Source organism: Zonotrichia albicollis, chromosome 13 (assembly GCF_047830755.1).
Source record: "Zonotrichia albicollis isolate bZonAlb1 chromosome 13, bZonAlb1.hap1, whole genome shotgun sequence".
NCBI lineage: Eukaryota > Metazoa > Chordata > Aves > Passeriformes > Passerellidae > Zonotrichia > Zonotrichia albicollis.
In genome coordinates, this window is record NC_133831.1 from 13,347,529 (window position 1) to 13,364,644 (window position 17,116).

Sequence of the window (17,116 nt, forward strand, 5' to 3'; positions counted from 1 at the left end):
ACTTGGAGCCAGTCTATTTTTCTGTTTTTATTTCCTTTCCTGGGGTTTTCTGGGCAGTACAAATGTTGCCATGCTGACACTCCTGTAGCCAATAGCACCTTTTCTGTGCTTGATAAGGGAACAAGTCTTTCCCACTTACCTGGGAGAAGAGTACACTCAAAGTAAAACCATTATTTATTTATAGAACAAATGGGAAGGTACTTAGAGAAGATCAAGTATGTAGAATGAAATGCCAAGGTTTTCTTTTACATCACAGATGGAAGTGATTTGCTGTCATCCCTCATTTGGAAGATCCTCATCATTGTGGATGTTCTAACCCATCCATCCCCAAGCAGAATATCCAGGCTCTGTGTGCTGGGTTGTCATGGGTACCTCTGTGTGTCCATGAACTCTCTTCAGATGGAGCCTAAACAATCACATTCCTACACAAAGAAAAATTCTCTTTTCATCAAAGAGAGATTCTTTCTGTCTCTCCACAGAAGCTTGTTTTTTAGTCAAAAGCACCAAAATAGAAAACATTTACAAAAATGTCAGCATAGCTGCAGCTTTGGAGTGGGGCTGGAGGAGAGGAAGGTTTTTCCCCAGGGGAGGGGTAGAATGACTGTTTTGGTCTCATGACCTTGGAGAAATGAAGGAGCCTCAGAGAAGTTTGTTGTGGTTGTAAGGACTGACTGAGTGCCTACCCCAGCTGCCATCTCCTCTCCCTCTCCTGGGAGCAGGGGAAGCAGCAGATTGGAAGTAAATCACCACAAAATGCAGTAGCAAGTAAGGAATCAAGCTTTCTGCCCCCTGTTCCACCTACTCCAGAGATATTTCCCAGCCTGTGGCCCATGGGTTCCCAAATTTGATGGAAAACACAGGCTGATTTTGAAATGTGACAGCAATTCAGAGGGAGGGAGGAGAGACTGCCAGATGGCTCTGCTTTGCACCTTCTTCAGTTTGCAGGATATCACTTTGTGATTTGCCATAAATTTATCATTTTCTTCTGTGCTGTGGAATGAAGCAACACTTTTGCCCTCTTGGCTCCATCTTTCCACCCAAGAGCAGAATGATGCAGTATGGTGGAGGGAGGAGGAAGAATATCTGATCTGTATGTGCAAAGGGAATAAATGGGGGTGTGCTGTGGAAGGAAGGAGAAACAGCTCATGAGGAACAGAGCAGAGCTGGAAACACCCCCTCAGTGCCCACAGGGAGTGCCACTCATCTCACCCTCTGAGAGTCTGGCTGCAGCTAAGATCCATGAGACCAGAAGGAACTGACATGATCTTATCATTATAGCCTGAATTGATGAACTTTTGGAGGTATACTTGTTACTGTACAAATCCAAATGACACTTTCTTTGCTATTTTTTTTTTTTTTTTGCTCTCTTCCTGCTGGTGCAGCAGAAAATGGTGAAGAATTCCAGTGGGGCATGGTGGCCACTAATCTTCACACCAAGAGACAGCAGGATGTGCTGTGCTTTCAGATCTATGCTCCAGTGTCCTCCTCTGTCCTTCTGGCCTCTCTTCAGAGCTTCCATGGAGAACATTTTAACCATGTTTTAATTCACTTTCACACTGTAACTAGTGGGAGTGTGATAATATCACATTACATGATTATTTTGGGTAGTTTCTACCAGGGACTAAAGAGTAATAAGACTATAAATACTCATTGCATGACCTTAATGTAAACCTTCTAGTTTATGAAAATGTCAATTTTCTTTTATGATAATTTTAACAAATATAGCACATAGAGCACAAACTTGCACTTGGGAGCTCTGATTTTTTTTTTTTTAAGTTCAAGAGAGAATTCAGTACAGAAAACTTGTCAATAGGAGGGGTTTGCAGAGAAACTAAGTTTATGCATGTAATTTCCATATTCTGGTTGAATTCTCAACCAGATTTTTAAAATTACAGTCCTAAAATTTGCAGTAAGGTTTAGTCTCTTCCAGGTTCAAATAAAGTCACGTGCATGCTGTTCAGCAGGGCAGTGTGGCTCTGTCATCCCCACACAGAATGAAGACCCTCCTACAGCTTACCCTGCTCCATTTTGTGTTTGTTTGCAACAGGAGTCTGCTTGTGATGCTACAGGTCCCTGTGTCTCCCCTGTCTGTGCCCTTGCCATTGTTTTGGTGCCTCTGCAGCAGCACAGCACAGCATGAAGTGGGACTTCCAAACCTCCCCCTATCCTTGGCTTTGGCAAAAAAGGGAAGCTTCTTGCTATTCATATCATATATATGATCATATATCCTGACAAGCTGGTCGCACAGCAGGGCAGTAGCCAAGGGCTTGTGTAGCAGTAAGAGCAGCTTCTTTCACACATGAGAGCTTTGGGGTTTGGATTGAAGCACAGCATTTATTTGTTCACTTGTGGACAAACATGGAACGTACTGAGAGAAAGCTAACTGGGGAACAGCAGCTCAAACTGTGATCCTAATCATTCAAGAGCTGAACCTCTTGAATGTGAGAAATGTGATTCAAATCCTTTCTGGGGTGAAGAAGTCTGTCCCCAGGGAGGATGAGCTTTTGCAGAGCCCAGTTTCCTGTCCATGTCCCAAGCCCAGGGATGAGCTGCTCTGTGTGATCTCCTTCAGCCATCCCAGGCAGGCAGGCTGGAGCAGAGGCTGCACACTGGCAATGGTACAAGCACTGAGCTACACTTAATAATTTGTGATCTAGATGCATTTTATAATGAAGTGAAAGTGTAAATATCTGCTGGTTTTGCACTCTGGTATCTCTGCACCTTTCCAGCACATTGTTACCTGGAGTGGCTCCTTCAGAGCAGATGCCTGCAGCCCCTTGCCCTGTGATGGGCATTAGGTCACAGAACCTAAGAGCTGCTATCATTTCTGTTTGTTCAGGGACAGCCCAACTCAGGTTTAGCCATCAATTTACTGTAAATGTGCAAGCAATTTAACTTCTATTTAGAAACATATCTAGAGCATTAGCTTGCAAACAACTGTATGAGCAGAAGTTTGGTTTTCTCAAGAGAGCAATGTGCAAATGTGCTAAGATTAATTAAATCCTTTCTATCTGCTCCTGTTTTAAAAGTTCTTCAATTCTACTGCAATGGCTAGAATCACAAATCTCCTTTTTCATGGAACATATCTAAATGGAAATAAAGATAGCTACAAGTATATGTGCTGTGCTGCACATGTGAGCTCTGGTCAGGGTAATAACTTCAATGTAAGAATTCATACTTTTTGATAGCACCTGCTGTATTTTTTGGTACTCCAATAGGAATTCCAGACTTTGAGAATAAATCCTTTCTCAGTTTAAATCCTATTCAAATGAAATTTGTAATTTAGACACAATGACATGATTTAAAATAATCTGTGTAGGTTGTAGCAAGAGTCTGACCTTAATAAAACATTGAGCTCAGTCTTATTTGTCACCTTTAACAAGGTTTTTTTGCAAAGGAAGAACTGTCTCCAGAAGGTCTAGTTTAAACAATAAAGCAGGATGAAGAGGCTCCCTGTTTTCCAGACTGAGTTTGTTTTATGGGAGCAAATTCTATTAAGTCTGAATTTAAACAGAAACTCATCAGGAAAACAAGTACCAGTTTCAATCATCTAAGATTTTAGTTTGCTTGGGGGTTTTTGGAGGTTTGTTTTTTTATGAGACTTGGTGGCAAATCTGCTAGAACTAAAGGTTTAGTTTTTTACAGGTTTTGTAAAAACAAGCTCCACTTCTTTGAACTCTGCCTCAAAAGTGTTTTCAGGTCTTGGAGTGAATTAAGATGGTTCATTTGAAGCAGGAGTTCTCCTGATTGCTCTTGTCATAGATCTGAGTACTCTGTCATGGGAATCATCATAAAAGAATGTAAAACAATGAGTTATTTACAAAAAATGTGTGAGGAAGTTCACTACAAGAATGTCAACATCAGAAGGCTTAGAAAACCTCAAAAAATCAGGGCGACACCTGTGGCTGGAGTCCTTCCTCAGGTGTCTCAGTGCTTAGGAAAGCACACAAGGGTGTGATCTGGCAGTCTGACCACACTGACTTTGGAGAGGTTCTCCTGGTGAGCACGTGGGGCTGGAGCCCTTCCTCAGGGTGTCTCTGTGCTTAGGAAACTACACAAGAATTCACTTCCAACTAGGATGCTGCTAAAATTTGTAGCAGAATGGACTGATTTCAGGAGAGATGGGCATTTAGGCAGGATTTTCAGGCATGTTGTCTCAACATGGGTCCTGGTTTCTTACTAGAAAGATAGGCAAGGGAGAGGAGGCCAGGATTGCACAGGTCTCACCGCTGCCATGACTTGTCCACAACAGATTCATTCAAATTTTCTTTTTATGGACTGGTGATGGTTAGAAGGCAAGGGACTTCTTCACCCCAAAAAGGATTTGAACTCACATTTCCCACATTCAAGAGGTTCAGCTCAGGGCTGTAAGATGAGGATCACAGTTTGAGCTGCTGTTTCCCAGCAGCTTTCTCTCAGTAGGGTCCGTGTTTGTCCACAAGTGAACAAATAAATTCTGTGCTTCAATACAAACCCCCAAAGCTCTCATGTGTGAAAGAAGCTGCTCTACTGCTACACAAGCCCTTGCTGTGCCACCAGTTTGTCAGGATATATGATCATATATATGATATGAATAGCAAGAAGCTTTCCTTTTTTGCAAATGCCAGGGGTAGGGGGAGGTTTGAAAATCACACAGCATTTTTGTGACAAAGAGATCAAGATTTAGTACTTCATAACCATAGCTGCATGTGAACAAAAGGACTTTATTTTGTAGATTAAACAAATTCTGGTGAGTGGCATATGTTTCCTGTTGGCCCTCAGGGCTGATCCAACACTGCTTTTCCTTAAGCTTGCACAACACTGCTCTGTTGCAGTAATGCTGGATAATACTACAACCAATATTGATTGTTCCACAACTACACAAGGTAGTAGCTGTTGCAAATACTTTGATCTTCTCCACTGAATATATGCTACTTTCATGAAGGCTTTAAAAAATCCCAAATAAATAGTTCTAATCAAAGGAACACAGGTGAGAGTCAAGCTTGGTTATGTATGAGTAGGCAAAAGAAGAAATCTTGCACCTGGTATGGGCAGGCTTGTGCATTCATAGCACTCAGCCTGTCTGTTTATCAATATTATGATCACTTAAAAACTGAATTTCTAAACCCTTAGTTTTGATTTTCATTGTTTTGTCAGCAATTTCCATATGATTGGCAGAACTTTGGATATAAAAGCCTACTTTAAGCACAGAAACATTAGATCAATCATGAGATTTTATAGCTATTGCAGTTGTATCCACTGAATGCTGGAACAGTGGGGATTCCCATTTTCAACTTGTCTAGCAAATGAACCAGAAGACTTGCACAGCTTTGTGTCATCTGTACATTTTGTGATAACCTGGTACATGAGGAGCTCAAGGCTTACCTGAACCCTTGAATGAATGAGTCCATGAATATTTTCAAGACAGAGCAAACACCTGAGTTCCCACAGCTCAGCTGGTGTGTGCTGGCAGCACCTGGAGAGCTGTGTAGCTCAGCCTTGGCTCCCTGTGTGGAACAGCCTTTTTTACTGTTGATTTTTCCAAGTGATAGCAGAGGTTTTACACTGTGTGTCTGAGCACATCCTTAATTATATTACTCTTTCTCTGCTTGCTACGGGTGTAGTGAAAATATATTTTCATTTCAGTGATTGAAGTCTCTGTGACATCTAACCAGTGCCTCACAAAATAAAACTGTGCCTCCCTTTATCTCTCCATTATTCCTTTCGCAATCTGATTTTCTATTTTTTCATTTCATATGTACATTGGCTGAAAACCTTAACAATATTGCACTGTTAAGTTTTATCTTTTTTATGAGGTAGATTGCTCCAGTGTCTTTCCAAATAATAGTTATTTCTTCTGCAAGTCCTTTGCTTGAAGATTTTAAAGTCTTTGTGTATCTACAATTACCATCTATTAATCCAAGAGTATAATCAATCTAAAGCCTCCATGGTGTTAGAAATGGTTTGGATGTTTTCTCTAATTTAATCTCATCTGCAAAGTCTGAAATGTGAATTTCAGGCCCATCAATCATACCATTTTTATACATGATGGTACAGTGGGAAGATTGAGTTCAAAAGTTCAGGTGTGGAACTTGTTTCTAAGGTCTTTTTGGGTTACATGTTATTTATGCTTTCTGCTTAGTACTTCTACTTAGAGCCCTTAGTTATGTTTGATACCTTGGAATTCTACCTGCTGGATTTTTAGCTCTTCTGTTATCTTTTATAACAAAAGAAAATAATTTTTTCCTATCATCGTAATAGAAAAAATTAGGGTAGAAGGGTCAACCAAAGCCCTGGATCAGCTGAAGTCTTTCAATGAACTTCACTGAGTTTGAGATCTGTCCTTCAGAAAGGGGGATAAAATTCAGGTGCCAGCTCATTATCTTCAGCAGCCAGGACTGAAGAAGGCTGAAAAAATTTGGTTACCTGCTCTTCTTCAGTGTCCTGTGGGTAGGTATGGATAGGTGTGGATAGTGGGTGAATATTTGATTAAAGTACTTCTGGAGTGGGTGGAGCACTTGATATTTGCATATCCTACCATTCTTACACCAATATATTCACCTTCAAAACAGTAAGGATAACAGTGTTCACTTGGAGATTTTGATAATTGGATTTTCTGGATTTGCCACAATAAAATTGCTCAAATCATCTATCTTTTATTTCTTTTTCTAATCTGAATTTAAGTTTATCTTTTTTGTGGTTTTTTTTTTAAGGTCAAATTGCTGCTGCCCATGTAACGTGCATATGTTTGAGAGGAAACATCTGTTCTTATGTTTGGATTAATAATACCCCTGAACCTCTTTCACGTGCAGGTGAGGCAGCCCTGTCACCCCAGGTGCCTGCCTGTGGGCACCCACACATTGCTTGCTGCTTCTTGCTGGCTTTTTGAGGAACGACCCATTGGTCAGATTGGTTTGGCTTAGATCACACAGCTTCAGCCAGAAAAGCAATGCTATTCATGTTCTGTTCCCCAGGAGCAGCTGGAAATGCCTGTTTGAACAGAAAATCCTGTCTGTACCAAAGCTGCCTCCAGCATAGGGCTGCCTGGGAGCGATTGCTGCTCTCAAATGCTCACAAGGAGGTGGGAGGAAAGGGGCACTGCTGCCTGTTTGGTGTCTGTGCTCTGGGCTGAGGGAGAGGCCTGGGGAAAAGGAGATCCTTAAACTGATGAGGAGTTGAGCCTGCATTTGATAGTGTAGAAATTAAAGGTTATGTCTCTACATTCCCACTGATTTTACTGAGGTCACTGGAACCTCTCAGGGACTCAGCTGTCTGAGTCACAACTAATTGCAGGACTGGACCCAGCTGATTATATTTGAAATTGTCTTTATAGTGGTTACTCCATTTTCTGAAGCTCTGTCATGTTAGTAGAAATCTAGCTTTTTTACTAAATCTATATTTTGTGTGATCTTGGATTCAGAAGAGAGCTTGTTAAACTTCTATTTGTACTGTTTGTCCCATCGAGGTTGCTTCCCATTGTTGCACAAGAAAAGGAAACATATCAAATAAAAAAATATCCGTTTTATAGTTGGCAAATGCCTGTATTTTGTCTTTGTATGATGTGTTGTCATTCATCATCTAACCTTGGGGAAATCACGGGCACTCTAACAATGTAAGAGGCCAATAAAAAAGAAAATGATTTCAGTAAAATTTGAGCTAGGGATATGTAAAAGAGAAATGCCCCTGGGTAATACGAATTACCCATGCATAATGGCTGTGGCTGTCTCCAGCAGGGATGCTGTGTGCACCCACAGCAGCTCAGCTGCAGCAGGCCCTGCTCCCCAGACTCAGGTGTGCAGGGACGAGGGCAGAGCCCAGAGAACACGAGGGCAAGCACAGGGCTGGGGAGCCAAATGCTGGGTAAGTGCTCGTGGGTCTGTGCCCATCTCTGCTGCCTCTCTGGCAGAGCTGTCTGCTTTCATCTTGCCTTGCTCATTATTGCTCTGCTACAGCATTTGGGCTCAGTTCCAGGGTTGAGGCCTGCTCTGCTGAACGTCTCCCATATCCTTTCCCTGTTAGCCTGTGTCATTAGAGGCTGCAAGGCTGGAGCTGTGCTGCAGCAATGACATTGCTCTCTCTGCTTTGCTGCACTGTAGGGGCTGTGCTTCTCTCCAGTTAATAGCTGGGAACATTTTCTGCTGTCATCTCCTTTGGACTTGGCTGGCACAGCTTCTTAATCTGCAGCTCCTTAGTGTTCACTTTTAGTTTTGTGAGGACCTAGCCCCAATCTGTGCCTTAACATTCTGAACAAGAAGGGAGTTTTTTGCAAGAAACCACTTTTCCAGCAAGTCCTCTTCTGACAGATTGCAATCCCAGCAAATAGTGTGGCTCCTGCTGGAGGACTAAAGTTTACTGGAAATTTCCACTTTAAATTTACATTTTTGTTTATTGCACTTTTTATTCTCACTGTTGCTCCAGCTAGCAAGGGGCATGAATCTCAGGTTAGGGGTAGGTCAGTAGGTTATTGGGTGATGGGGCTATGTCCCTCCTCTTGGGCAGAAGTTACCACACATTTGACTGCCCTGGGCTAATTCCTGCCTGTCTGACCAGCTCCCAACAGGCAGAGTCACATGCATAAAACAAGTCACTGTTACAAAGAAATTATTACAAGAGGCTGGTTCTGCCAGCTAGCACTGGGAATGTACCAAAGGCCCCTGAACTTTGACACTGGAGTGAGAAAAGTCTTCCAGAAGCAGTAAATCAGAGCCCCTGCAGCACATAAAGCTCCTTGCAGATAGGTCTAGACACAACCTCTCCTCTTCTAGTGCACATTACCCCAATGACTCTTTATTAATAGGAGTCTCCATTTCCATGTGGCATTTTCCATCTGCAGTGACGCAGAGGATTCACAGTGAAGCCAGACCCTTCTCCACAGCAGGCTCTGTATTTACTGGCTCCCTGCCCCCTGTCCCCCAGCTCATTGTCCACTACAGCAAATTCAAGGTTTTGTCTTCTTGTCTTCATCAATGTAGCTCCTAGTGTGAGCAACTGTGAGTTTTCTCTTTGAATCAGACTGTTGCTGAATCAAGTCCTTTTATCTCCTTTCTCTCATTTTAAAAGGGTTTAGTTAATCCTGCTGGCACTGATATTTGAGCCAAAAAGCTGGGTAAATGAATCTATGATGAACTCTGTGCTACTATAACTGATTTCTTCCAGTACCAAGCTAGGTGTTTTAAAAATAGCTGGGGTAGCAGTGTGCTCCAGCACAGTCATTCCTGTGCCTGGAGCAGAGACATGCCTGAAGAATCTCCATCAGTAACAACTTTGCTGACTTGATTCCAGCTGCACCAGCTGTTTGTTTAGGTAGACAGCCAAACAGCAAACACCCACAAAGCTGTTAACTCTGCAAATCTTCAGGAAGTATTTCCTAAACTACTGCTGACAAATTTCTGCTGGGACCTTAATCTCCATAAAATCTATTGAATGATGTCAAAGCACCATTAGTCAGCATGTCACTGGGCCTACTTTGTGGAGTGGCTCAGTGATGTGTTCTCCCATTCTTACTGCAGAAAAGTCAAATTGGGAAGATTTTACCCAGCAAGGGAGATGGGCACAGCCCACAGCAGTGATAAGCTGGTGGATGGTGCCCCAAGGTGTGCATTCAGAAAGAAGCCTGATCCTGAAGAGCTTTTTCCTTCTCAGTTTTTTTGTTTCTTTGGAAACAAGTGAAACTTACCTCTTTACAGTCTTGGGAAAGCAACATTTTTCCTTTTCTGCCCTTACTCATACAAGAGCAAGGGTGATATCACCAAAGGGATGCTGCAGAGCTAAATGTGCAATCAGCAGGAAGTAAATGCACAAAGCCATGCCCAAATGAGCACTGTTAGGCCAAGTTTAATATTGGAACTGTTCTGTTTATACCTGCTTTAGACCTTCACTCAGCATAAAGCCCTGACAGTTATCACTGAGAAGAAGCTGGGGCTGGAGGGGAGCAGGCTGCCTGCCACAACAGCATCCCAGGGTGAAGCCTGCACTTTATTGCTGCTTGGCATCTGCCCAGTTCTGGGACTCACTGAGAACCCACACAATTTTCTGAAGCTGAATCCTTTTTCTGTGGCCATCATATAACATCAGCCTGGAATAGAGAAGTTATTGCTGTCAACAGTAACAGATGGAAAAAAGTTACCACTTTTTCTGAAAATGAAAACAAAAGCAAACCAAAATAACCCAACACCTCTCCTGCCAGCCTACAAAGCAAGGACACCAGGCAACAATTCAAACAGGGCCCTTGCATACAAACAAAGATGCCTGACAGGGCTTGAAGCAGAAAAAATGGCACAGCTGTACCACCACATCAGTGAAATTGTATGAGCTTTTTATTCTCAAGGATGCAGACAGATGCCACCTGAAACACAGTTAAACCACACACATTCTTTGAGCTTCCCTTCTGAATCTCCTCTGCACAAATGGCATTAACACAGCTAGTGCTGACAGGAACCAAGAGGAGCTGTCCTCACAAAAGCTTAAACTTGTACAGAACTAAAGGGTAGCTTAGCAAAAAGCTTTTTGAGATGGCAAATAATAATTTCTTAGAAATCACCTCCATATTCATGACTGCAAAACTAAAAACAGACAATGAGATTTGAAGTTAGAGGCTAGGCAGCAGAAGATGGTGACTGTAGATATTATTTTTGTTGCCCAAGCTAACTCTCATTGAGCCTAATTTTCATGCATGCATCCAAGTCACCTTGTAGATACCTGTGCCCAGTGTGATGTGTGCAGGGAGGTGCCTGCTTGTACCCCTGGAGAACACTCTGCAAATAAGGGCTGTCTTTGCAATAAACTGAGTCACACTCATCAAACTGACAGTCTGAAAATGCCTGGAAATGTGACCTGTTTTTAAAATAAATGTTAGTCAGTTGATTCATTAAAAGGCAAAGAGGCAGATAACATCCTTAGTGAACTTTGTGTTTTTGGCACAGTTTCCACTGCCTGGGGAGAGGCTGTGTAATGTCTTTAGGGGAGAGAGTGGTTGTGTAAAACAGGCATTTTTTCCAGTTCAGAAGATAATTGAACTCTCTGATTCACAAGCTCTAGTTTTTCATCCTCTCTGTCCTCCAGTATGTTATTGCACAGTCCCCCTGGTGCTCCCTAAGCTCCCAGGTTAAAGCTGCCTCATGGACACTGGGTAGTGGAAGTGTCTGACCAAACTGGAAAAGTGCTCAGGTCCCAGGACATGGACTGTGATTAGATAATCTGATGGCCAGTTTCTTATCACTTGGGGTTCTTTAGGTTTAAATTGAAGGCAGGAGCCAGCTGGGTTAAATTTCCAGTCAGACGAAGAGGAGATTAGATGAGTGGTTTGCAGGAAAGGGAAGTAATTTATCTCATCATGTGCAGTTGGCACGGAGGGCCAGCGCTGGGAGGGCTTTGGGGCAGCAGCCCTGATGACTTTTGGCCGGGAAGGGCTGAGTTCAGGCCGTGGCTCCATGGCAACCTCGCTGTCACTGCTGGAGTGACCGCTGCCTCTCCGCAGAGCAGCACAGAAAGGAAAAGCTGCAGGAGAGGCGGTTCCTGGCGTTAGAGGGCAGCACCGTGAGATGCCTTCCTTCCCCCAAATCAGTCCTACCCTCCTGATTCAAGCAGAAAAACAAATGCTGCCCATGCAAAGCCTGAAAGAACTCATTTCAGACTATTCTGTCTGTGTAAGAAACAGCAATTGCTTCATCATCAACAAAATACAGATCTTGCTAAACCAGTGGCTTACAATTTTATTGTAAGATTTCAGAGTGGAAAATACATTCCAGATAAACAATAATTAAAGACGATTTTCCTACCAAAAAAGTGAGAAATCTGACTTTAAATTGGTGTGAAGATGTGGATCTTAATCTGCAAAAACCTGAAGGCATTAATCTTTTGAGAAAATATTTGCATATGCATATTATAAGCTTGTTTGGGGATTTGTTATGCACTGGGTGGAGAGTATATTATACAGACACTAATGAAAGAAAAAGTAAGCTTTGTAAACATGTTGTGTATTAAAACTGTACAATATATTTCAGGGGTGCAGGTAAGTTCAAGGTACCACAGGGAACTTGCAACAGAAGTGGTGCTTTCCATTGTACAAATGGCACATGTTCATTTGTGCAGGCCAGACAAATTCTCTGTAACACAGGACAGAAGCTCCATCAGCCTCTTCCCATGCTGATGAATTTAGTGACTAAGTGGTGCAAAGACCCTCTGGTTGTGCCCTCCAAAATTCAGCCAGGGAGCCACTCCTCATTGTAGAGAGAGGCTATGCTTTGAAAGTGAGAAATGCTGAAGGAACAGACCATGAGTAATGTGAAGGGATTTTGTTCTCAGATGTGGTGTCTGCTGTAACTTTGGTGATGGTGTTGGGGTGATGGCTTCAGTGATACTGACCACATTCATGTCCCAAACTCACTGTTGCAAAATTTCACTACAGGATATTTGTTAAAACTTACTTAGAATAATGACAAAAATGTTCACCTATCATGTGTCGCAGACAACTTTTATAAAAAAATCCTTTCCTTAGGATTTTTTCCTCCTGAGAAGCTGAGAGGCCTCAGGAACCAAATGCAAACAATGGTTATCTGCTGTTGTGGAATGCAACAGGGGGATCTGTGATTGGTCTTCTGTGGTTGTTTCTAATTAATGGCCAATCACAGTCAGCTGGCTTGAACTCTCTGTCCGAGACACAAACCTTTGTTATTCATTCCTGTTTATTCTATTCTTAGCTAGCCTTCTGGTGAAACGTTTTTTTCTATTCTTTTAGTATAGTTTTAATGTAATATATATAATAAAATAATAAATCAGCCTTCTGAAACATGGAGTCAGATCCTGGTCCTTCCATCAACGTAAGAACCCTGTGAACACCATCACAATCATGCTAAGTGGTATCAGTTATAAAAAAGGAGATACAGGTTGGTGGCTTATCTCTTATACCTGGCAATTAGCCATGACTGAACTGCACTCATGACACATTTTTATTGCAGTACAAGTACACCTGACTCTAAAAACCAGAAAGGAGCCATGGTGCTGGGCACTAAGCAAAAGGACACATGACAGACATAAACTGTGCCTTCCTGGCCTGTGGGTAAGCAAAAAACATAATAAATGAGCAAACAGACTGAAAAATCATTGAGAAGTCTCCTTTTATTGAAGCAGAGCAATATGTTGCAATATACAAAAATTGATTCTTTCAAGTTTCCAAAGATATTAGAGAAGCATTAAAGACAACATCACATTTGTTACTAATTCTTAAAAAAACCTGACAACCCAAACCTCTAAAAAAAAAAAGCCTTTGAAGCAGTTTTGATAGTGCTGTTTTAATACATTTTGATGAGATAGGACTTTCTGTGGCAGCAATTTAAAAATACTGGTGGTCAGATTGATTAAAATGAAACAATTACAGTCTATACTAATGAACCTAAAAAAAAAACCAAAACATTTTTGGGAAGGTCAAACAATAGCTGGAGAAGCTACCTTAGATGGTGATCCTTGATGGGCACATTTTGAATATACTAAATTTTCTTACTCTTAAAGTCAATGGTGAGAGTAATGAGGTAATATAATGCTTTACCTTTCTTGTCTTTATAATAATTTAGTTCAAGCAGGCTTTAGGAAAATCACACTTTCATTTCAAGATCCAAAAGATCAATACAGCAGTATACATTTAGTGCTTGAGGGAAATTTACTAAAAGTTGTTTCATCATGAAAATGCCAAAGGCAGATGCTTTTGTTCAATCTGTTGCTTTGAAGCGACCTTGTAATCTTAATTCCACATTAAAGACTCATGGCCATTAAATCAAACAAAGGCAGTAGGGGTCCCTGTAGAATGATGCTATTTTAAACCCCCCACAGTATTAACACATTTTAGCATAGCAGTCTGTATAATTACTTTGGACTAGCAGTGGATCCTACAATGTATGAAAGACTTTGACACAAAATCTGTCTGTTGTTCTTTGCCTAGCCAGTACTCCCCCATCCAGTGAAGTGTCACAGACACATTTTATAAAAAATCCTTTCCTTAGGATTTTTCCTCCTGAGAAGCTGGGAGGCCTCAGGAACAAAATGCAAACATTGATTATCTGCTGCTGTGGAATGCAACAGGTGCATCTGTGATTGGTCTCATGTGCTTGTTTCTAATTAATGGCCAATCACAGCTCAGCTGGCTCAGACTCTCTGTCCAAGCCACAAACCTTTGTTATCATTCTTTCTTTTTCTATTCTTAGCCAGCCTTCTGATGAAATCCTTTCTTCTATTATTTTAGTATAGTTTTATTGTAATATATAAAATAAAATAATAAATCAGCCTTCTGAAACATGGAGTCAGATCCTGGTCTCTTCCTTTATCCTCAGACCTCTGTGAACACCATCACAGAGAAGAGAGTCACAGAGTGTTTATGCCAGCAACGTTCAACCTTCCAATTTTTGGAGGAATAATCAGCAGAAAAACAGATCAACCTGAACTCAGAAAAACAAAACAAGCTGAACTTAGAAGAATTCCTGTGCTGATAAATCAGCACTTCCCGTTTCTGTTTTTGTGGTTTGATACAGAAGCTTTCTGGATATTTAGAAAATTGGTTGAAACTTGTATTGAAATCATACATCAACTAAGGGAGGGTGACTTTAGTCACTGAGCCTCAGACCCTGTTCCCCACTCCATGTCATGGTACTGGCAGCTCAAGACTTCCTCCTGTGGTACCAGGTTCTCAGTGTGGCTCTGTGATCCTTCACAGCAGCCCCAGATGATTTGTTCTCTCAACAACGGCATTTTCCCAAAGCACAAGAGAAGTTCAGGCACTGCAGCACACAGAGAGTGTTTAGCTCCAGTATTTGACACCACTCTAGGCTGGAAGGCAGAAGGAGAATTGATGCTCCCCAAGCACATGCTGTGACTCCAGCTGCAGCATCCTTCCTTTTCCACTGGTACATATTTGGACTGCATTTACCCTTGTTAACTTTGGATTTTCATCTATTGTACTCTAAAACCAGCAAATGCCTTGACCTGTATTCACAACAGTTGTGTAATTTTCATGTAATAAAAGGAAGTCTATTAACCTAACATTCTTTCTTTTCAGCTGAGATAATAGAAGCAATCAGCACTGATGGTGCTAAGATATGCCTGGACAGCAGTATGAACAGTTGAAATAGAGAGGGCTAATGCAGAATCCCCTCACATGTTGCAGTTTTGCATCTCTTGTACATCCAAACTGCTACAGTGGGAATTCTGAAGCTGCCTGAATTACAAAATCAGCCCTTCAGCATGAGAGAGGATGTTTTTGCTCACAGAGAGAGCTCTACATGGAGATTAAGTGACAGTAATGGTCAGTCAAAGCTTGGTGTGAGGGAAGTGTTCTAAACCCAGCCTCTCAGATATGAATGTTTACTCAGTTGCAGAGCCAGTTGCAGCATGGAGAGAATCAGAATTGTCTCTGTGAGCAATAAAGCTGGGCTTGCTCCCAGTCTGGCAGCCAGTGCCATTCCTGTGGCTGCCAGTTCAAGTATTGCCACCTTGCACGTGAGTTTAAGTTGTGCACAGTGCAGCACCTTTATTCTTTCAAATCCTGGGACAGAACAGGATATTTATTTTCCCCTAATGAATGTAGTCTTATTTCCTGCTGAGATTTAATATACTGCAGGTAACTTCTAAATGTGGTGATTGTTTTTGGAAGGCAGGTAAAATGATCAAGAAGGAAATTAAAATAAACAGGACAGAGACCCAGAAAACTCATTTTAGAGAGCAGATACCACAATGCAGGAGACCTTTACTCTACAGAGGGCAAGTGTAGGGGTAGGAAAGGAGAGAAGGGAAGGATGAATGCCCAAATGAAAGTATTTGGAAGAGCGCCTTGAAGGCTTTAGTCTTTTCTCTAGTCCTCAGAGAAGAAGGAAAAGCAAAGTGAGCTTCCCAGCCTCCTCCCAGTGATTCTCCTGGAATCTAAGCAGAAGAAAGCCCCTCTAGGGAACTGAAAGCAGTAAAATATTTCACTCCAGTTCACTTTTTTTTTTTTCAATCTGCAAAAATGGAGCGAAGTTTTTGCAATTCAGTAACTTATCAACTATTTCTGAAATGGGGCTTTATCTATGAATCTGGACCCTAAAATAAATATTGTTACTTGTGAAATGTGCAGTTCATGAAAGAAACTTTTCGTCATATACATTTAGTACTAAAGGTCTCTGATTCTTGAATGTAAAAACATGAAGTGCTAGAGAATAACTGCTTGACTTTTCTAGTTTTATCAATTTACATGCACCTATCCAGACTTCCTGAAATCAATCTTTGCCTGTCACTGCCCTGCAGCTCTCACACACCTCTCCAGAGCCAGCTGTGCATGACTGGCTGCAGCTTTCTCACATCTTCTAGAGGACAATGTGACCAAATGAGAAAAAGGCGCTTAACCGTGCATGTGTCTTAGTGACAGTGCACTGATTTTTCATAACACACATGAACTTTAAGCTCAGTGTATTTTATGATCATACTCTGCCTTTGCACTGTCCTGCACTCCTCTCTTTCCTGAGTGTTTGTGATGGAAGCAGCTGATTATTTCAGGTATCACAGTATTTTTCTGGAGATCAGTGCCAGGCCCGCAGAGCAGGGGCATTACTGAGCAGCCCTATAACAAGCAAGGACTCACACTGTTTCCAGGGAGGGAAGGAGAGTTTCTGCCCACCCAGAATTGCATCTCTCTCTGCACAGCAGCAGACCCTGTGTTCAGGTCACCAAGCAGAGCTCCAATCTCTCATTCTTATCTGGTGTTTCATGTTCCTGGCTATTTGCTTTTGCAACTGCATCGAGTCACTCGACATGTGAACCCTGGACTATGACAGTTTCTTCAGGTATCTTGTAATCTTGAAAGAAGAGCAAGTTATTTTGAGGCAAGAACGAGTAATTTTGGGTTCTGACAAAATCTGTGTGAATAGGAAAAAAACCAGCAGAGTGTAGTGAGCTCAAGGGCTGGCGATGGCTCCAGCACACCATGCCCCAAGACTACTGTTAAACACCTTCACCACTTCAAAATGCAGGTGGAAAGCAGCCCTTCCAGGGGTTACAGCAGAACTGCACATGAAGCGGATTTTTCAGGAAGCTTTAATTGAAGACAGTTCAGTGGTAGGGCAGGAATTCCTATAAAAAGTTTATTTACATTATGTTATATTGGCTTCGAGGCCTGGAC

The 17,116-nt window shown here is 41.9% G+C and overlaps 1 protein-coding gene across 1 annotated transcript in view; it reads left to right on the forward strand.

The window, feature by feature from the left end:
• The window catches only part of PEPD (peptidase D), a 203,238-nt gene that overhangs the window by 38,510 nt on the left and 147,612 nt on the right, over positions 1–17,116 (forward strand). The gene's annotated exons all lie outside the window — the stretch shown is intronic.